Below are 7,319 nucleotides of genomic sequence, written 5' to 3' on the forward strand. Positions count from 1 at the left end.
GTTTTGAACGCCCAGCTTTTTCTGTGCAATTCCTCTGCTGAATGTTCTGAATCTTCAATTCTCTGTATTATTGACTTGAGAAGACACAAATTAAAAATATTTTTAGATTTTTAATAGTGAGGAATAATCAAAATGCAACTAAAATCAAATAACAATGCATGCAAGACACCAAACTTAGCAGTTTGTATACTACTGACACTAATGAGAATGCATATGAGACACATAAACACTCAAGTCAAGAGAATTTAAAGATCAGAGTAAGAAATCATCAAGAACAACTTGAAGATCACTGAAGACACATGCATGAGTGCAAGAAGAACAAAAACATGCAATTGACACCAAACTTTAAAATGAGAATAGAGTCTCAATAGAAAAATATTTTTGGTTTTTGTAATTTTGTAATTTTTTTTTCGAAAATTAAGTGGAAAAAGAAAATAAAGGTATCAAAATTCTTAATGAGAATTCCAGGAATCAGTGCAATGCTAGTCTAAGACTCCGGTCCAGGAATTAGACATGGCTTCGCAGCCAGCCAAGCTTTCAAAGAAAGCTTCGGTCCAAAACACTAGACATGGCCAATGGCCAGCCAAGCCTTAGCAGATCACTGCTCCAACAGCAAGATTGATAGAAATCAACAAGCTCTTGTGATGATAAGTTGAAACCTCGGTCCAATAGAATTAGACATGGCTTCACAGCCAGCCAGACTTCAACAGATCATCATGAAACACTAGAATTCATTCTTAAGAACTCTGAAAAAGAAAAATACCTAATCTAAGCAACAAGATGAACCGTCAGTTGTCCATACTCGAACAATCCCCGGCAACGGCGCCAAAAACTTGGTAGCGCGAAATTGTGATCAATACTTTTCACAATTCAAATAATCCCCGGTAATGAATCCAAAAACTTGGTGTTCAATACCATGGCATAAACACAACTTCGCACAACTAACTAGCAAGTGTACTGGGTCGTCCAAGTAATAAACCTTACGCGAGTAAGGGTCGATCCCACAGAGATTGTTGGTATGAAGCAAGCTATGGTCACCTTGTAAATCTTAGTCAGGCAAACTCAAATGGATATGGGTGATATACGAATAAAACATAAAGATAAAGATAGAGATACTTATGTAATTCATTGGTGGAAATTTCAGATAAGTGTATGAAGATACTTGTCCCTTCCATCTCTCTGCTTTCCTACTGTCTTCATCCAATCCTTCTTACTCCTTTCCATGGCAAGCTTATGCAAGGGTTTCACCGTTGTCAGTGGCTACCTCCCATCCTCTCAGTGGAAATGTTCAACGCACCCTGTCACGGCACGGCTATCCATCTGTCGGTTCTCAATAAGGCCGGAATAGAATCCAGTGATTCTTTTGCGTCTGTCACTAACGCCCCGCCTTCAGGAGTTTGAAGCTCGTCACAGTCATTCAATCATTGAATCCTACTCAGAATACCATAGACAAGGTTAGACCTTCTGGATTCTCTTGAATGCCGCCATCAGTTCTAGCCTATACCACGAAGACTCTGATCTCACGGAATGGCTAGCTCGGTTGTCAGGCGAGCGCTCGGTTGTCAGGCGATCAACCATGCATCGTGTATCAGGAATCCAAGAGATATTCACCCAATCTAAGGTAGAACGGAGGTGGTTGTCAGTCACACGTTCATAGGTGAGAATGATGATGAGTGTCACGGATCATCACATTCATCAAGTTGAAGAACAAGTGATATCTTAGAACAAGAACAAGCAGAATTGAATAGAAGAACAATAGTAATTTTATTAATACTCGAGGTACAGCAGAGCTCCACACCTTAATCTATGGTGTGTAGAAACTCCACCGTTGAAAATACATAAGAACAAGGTCTAGGCATGGCCGAATGGCCAGCCTCCCAATGAGGGTTCAATCATAAAAACATGATCAAAAGCTCTCTAATACAATAGTAAAAGGTCCTACTTATAGAGAACTAGTAGCCTAGGGTGTACAGAGATGAGTAAATGACATAAAAATCCACTTCCGAGCCCACTTGGTGTGTGCTTGGGCTGAGCATTGAAGCATTTTCGTGTAGAGACTCTTCTTGGAGTTAAACGCCAGCTTTTATGCCAGTTTGGGCGTTTAACTCCCATCCTTGTGCCAGTTCCGGCGTTTAACGCTGGGAATTCTGAGGGTGACTTTGAACGCCGGTTTGGGCCATCAAATCTTGGGCAAAGTATGAACTATCATATATTTCTGGAAAGCCCAGGATGTCTACTTTCCAACGCCGTTGAGAGCGCGCCAATTGGGCTTCTGTAGCTCCAGAAAATCCACTTTGAGTGCAGGGAGGTCAGAATCCAACAGCATCTGCAGTCCTTTTTAGTCTCTGAATCAGATATTTGCTCAGGTCCCTCAATTTTAGCCAGAAAATACCTGAAATCACAGAAAAACACACAAACTCATAGTAAAGTCCAGAAAAGTGAATTTTAACTAAAAACTAATAAAAATGTACTAAAAACTAACTAGATCATACTAAAAAGATACTAAAAACAATGCCAAAAAGTGTACAAATTATCCGCTCATCACACGCGTATGCGTCGCTCCTCGCTGCCAGCTCCTTTTGTTCTTGTACTACAGAAACTCCATCAAATATAGCCGAATGCTACCTAAAATAAACAAAATTGCAAAAGACTCAAAGTAGCATCTATATTGGCTAAAAGATAATTAATTCTTTATTAAACTCAACAAATTGATGCGAATTCACTAGGAAAAAATAGGAAAGATGCTCATGCATCAATCATGCAACACCATTTATTAGTGCAATCTTCATGTCTCTGTTTTTGTGGTCCTTATTGTATTTTTAACTTTGCTTGCTGAAACACATGCGTACTCACATTCCATTGTGTTAAGATATTCATGACCCATCATAGACCCTATCACCACTGTTTTATTTGTTTCTTGAGGATAAGCAATCATTCTAAGATTAGTGTGGGAAGGGGAAGAATAGGAGGAAAATGACAATAATGAAGATGAACTACAAGGTGGTAAAGTCCCTTTTTCTCTTATTTGTTCCCTATACATTTAACTGCATGATTGTCTTCTAATTCCTTTATATGCATGTGTGATTACTTCTTGTGAATAAACATAGTTTGATATTTGATTTGTAACATGTTGCTGTGACATTATAACTACCATCTTGAATTTTGCTTGCACCCAATATCTCTAAGAATGCAACAGAGAATTATCCTTTTGAAGGGAAAATGTTAAATAATTTTATAAATCTTGGGGCAGGAAAAAGATTAAGAGGAGTGGAGGTTCTGATTGTATGATTGTGTATTGAGGTTGCATATTTGTGAAAACTTGCATGCGAGCTTATAGACAGGAAATGAAGTTTAGAGAAGTATTATGAAAAATTTCAAACATCTATTAATCCAAGAAGCAGCAACAAAAGAAAACAAAAGAAAAAGAAAAACAAAGAATAAGGTCCAAGCCTCTGAGCATCAATTACTAGGAAGAAAAAGAAAGAAACAAGAACTCAAAGAGTTATTATCCTAGTTAAATGCTTGTGGTGAATTTGTGTCAAAAAGAGAGGCTTGAGCAAGTAAATCATATGGGGTGCTTCAACACCTAATACCTTAGACCAACTGGTTTGAAAGTATTGATTGAACGCTTATCTAAAGAGCCGCTTTGAGACATGACACCTAGAGTCGAGGCCAAGATACAAAAAGAAAAGAAAAATGCTAGAAAATAAGTGCTGCTTCAAAGGTGGTAATCTATAAAGAGACTTCCATAATATCATTTGAATGAAAGTCCTAAGATCTAAGACTTCCAAAATGAAAGGACTAATGATCATTGGAATCCTTACATAAGCATACAAAATGGAGTTCATCCCACAGTCACTTAATCACTTCACCCACTAAGGCATAATGAGAAATTCTTCAATACATTCCAATTAAGAGAATTCTTTGTGCAAAGTTCTTTTATTGCTTGGGGACAAGCAAGATTTAAGTTTGGTATTGTGATGACTGCGCATTATATTGTGTTTTTCTAAGCTTTTTCATATCAAAATTTAATTAATCATGCTTAATTATTGAGTATTTTTGTGCTTAAGTCATAGATTACTTTCATCTCTTTGAGTTGATCTATTTTGTAGAAAATAGTGAAAAAGAAGTAAGAGGCACAAAACAAGCATGAAAGAAGAAGGTGTGGCATTAGTGGCCACGTTAACGCCACTAACGCTAATGTCAACGTAGGCGAAGCAAAGAATAGCAGTGTTAGTGGTGGCGTTAGCCACCCACTAACGCCAGCGACAAGGGATACAAGGGCAAGATTGGTGACGTTAGTGGCCATGTCAGTGCCACTAACGCCAGCAATAATGCTAGAGCAAGGAAGACTTGGGGGGGTTAGTGGCAACATTAGTGCCACTAACGCCAGTACTAATGCCTGCGACCCTTGGCAACCTGACCTTGTCTTCTTCAAAGGAGCATAACTTGAGCTAAAAAGCTCCAAATGAGATGATTTCAGTGGCATTGGAAATTAGGAATCTAGAGCTTTCCAAGCATATATGGCGCTACATGGTGAACACTAAATTTGAGGGAGAAAACCTGCCTTGAAAGAGCAAAGATGAACATGGTATCAACCTATAGTAACGCCGGCTGACCTCTTCACCTTCTAAGGAGTATAACTTGAGCTACAAAGTTTCAAATGATACGCTTTCAAAGACATTGGAAAGTAGACTTTCAGGGCTTTCCAATAATATATACCAGTATGGGGTGGACATTAATTTTGAGCTTTAGAACCTGGAAATTATTAACGTCGTTAACGCTGGGGTTAGTGGCAGCGTTAAGCACACTAACGCCAGCAACAACGCCATCAACCTTATCCCCTTCAAAGGAGCATAACATGAGTTACATATTTCCAATTGAGGTGCTTTCAGTTGTATTAGAAAGCTGACATTCATGGATTTCCAATGATGTATAATAGTTTATAGTGGGCATGAATTGGAGTACAAAGAATAGGCATCTTTAAGCCCAAAAACACTAGCTTGGAAGCAAGTCATAGCGTTAGTATGACTAACGCCAACGCTAACGCCAGCACCAACGCCAAGCCACTCTAGACCTCAATCTGATGCACTTCTCTCACACAAGTCTACTTTAAAGCTCAAGCAAACATGCCCACAATTGTCAACAAATCAAGCCAACAAAAAGGATCTAGAATAGAAATTTTCATTTAATTGTAATTTGCTTTTAATTTCATTTCAATTTGTAACTTAGGAAAGCCTATATATAGTTATTAGATTTCACAAGGGCTGGAATACAACACCACTGGGAGGGGTCTTCGGACTCTCCCTTCCATACTTCTCTTCTCCTCCACTTTTTTTCATACCCACTTTTGTAAATATTTTAGTTATGAATCACTAACTCTTTTCATTGGGAAAGAGAGCTCTATTGTTATTTGATGGATTAAATTATTTTTTATTCTTCTTCTTCTCTTCATCTCTCTTTGATTTACTAGAAAGATTTTATTCTTGCTTCAAGCATTCAATTGTCTTGGAAAATAAATTGAATGTATTTGGGTTTTGTGATTACCTTGGAAAAGGAATCATAGAACCATGCTTGAAATCTTTCTCACATTGAATTAGATTTGGGTTGGTCAGATATAGTGACATGTAATCCTCCCAATACTTGGATCTATGAAGGTGTGTGGCATAGGGACCAAGCTTCATCTCTTCTCATGAGCAATTAGATCAATGAATTGGCAATTGTTCAAAGATTAGAGAGATTGAATTACCATAGAATTGGGATTCAATCACTCATTATTGGCAAGAGATCAATGAGTTGCATGATTAAAGATGAGATGAAAGCAATTGATCTGAAGAATTCAATGTCTCTCTATCCCAATGTTCATTTTATTTTTATTTCTTACATTTACTTTATAGTCATTTACTTTCTTGCATTTTAATTTCTTGTACTTTACTTTCCTTGCCATTTACTTTCTTGCACTTTATTGCTTCTCTTTACTTTCATGTCATTTACATTTCTTGTTGATTATCTCCCAATTATGCTTGTCTAACTAGAATAATCAATCAACTATTGCTTGCTTAATCCGTTAATCTTTATGGGATTCGACCTCACTCTATTGTGAGTTTTTACTTGACGACAAATTCGGCATACTTGCCGAAGGAAGTTTGTAGAGATACAAAATTCCACGTATCAAGTTTATGTCACTATGGCGCCAAATAAAAACGACAATGTGGCTATTCCTAATGCTCCTGAGCAACCTAGGAGAACTATGGGCTCTTACACTGCCCCAAATTCTACTTTCTATGGCAGTAGCATTGTTGTACCCCGTGTGGCTGCTAATAATTTTGAGTTGAAGCCTCAATTCATCACTTTGGTGCGATAAAACTATCAGTTTCATGGACTCCCGCAGAAAAATCTAAACCTGTTCATCTCTGATTTTCTGTAAATCTGTGATACGGTAAAGACCAATGGAGTTCATCCTGAAGTTATCGGTTATTACTCTTTCCGTTTGCTGTACAAAATAGAGCCAAGCAGTGGCTTGATACATAGCCCAAAGAGAGCCTAGATGCATGGGATAATGTGGTTAGTAAATTTTTGACTAAATTCTTTTCACCTCAGAGGCTGACCAAGCTGATGACTAATATTCAAACTTTTAGGCAGAAGGAGGGTGAGTCTCTTTATGAAGCTTGGAAGAGGTAAGGTGATGCTCAGAAAGTGTCCTCCTGACATGTTTCTGGACTGGATATAGTTACAAATCTTTTATGATTGAGTTACTGAGGCCGCCAGAATGCCTTTGGATAATTTTGTAGGAGGTTATCTTCACATGAAGAAGACCACTGAAAAGGCTCTAGAGTCGATTGAGATGGTTGCCAATAACCAATATCTGTACTCTTCTAAGAGGACTGCCTTGAGGAAAGGAGTCATGGAATTGGATGCTCTAGCTACATACCATTCTTGCTCAAAATAAAGCCATATCTAAATAGATAAATGCCATTACTCAACACTTGGGTGGATTACAAGTCTCAGCTATTAATACCCAAGATGCTTCTTATGACATGAATGGTGGATTTCCTCAAGGTGAGATTTTTTATTATGGTCAATTTTCCTCTGAGCAAGTTAATTATGTGAGAAATTTCTGTAGACCTCCAATAATGATCCTTTTTCCAAGACTTACAATTCGAGGTAGAGGAATCACCCAAATTTTGAATGGAAAAATCAACCACAAAGGCACCAGAATTTCAATAACATATAGGGCCATCAGAATCATTTCAATCAGAGTAATTTCAACAACAACAATCCATTATCCAATTCTTAGAGATCTTCTGACTTGGAAGATT

This window comes from Arachis hypogaea, chromosome 7, assembly GCF_003086295.3.
Source record: "Arachis hypogaea cultivar Tifrunner chromosome 7, arahy.Tifrunner.gnm2.J5K5, whole genome shotgun sequence".
Classification (NCBI taxonomy): domain Eukaryota; kingdom Viridiplantae; phylum Streptophyta; class Magnoliopsida; order Fabales; family Fabaceae; genus Arachis; species Arachis hypogaea.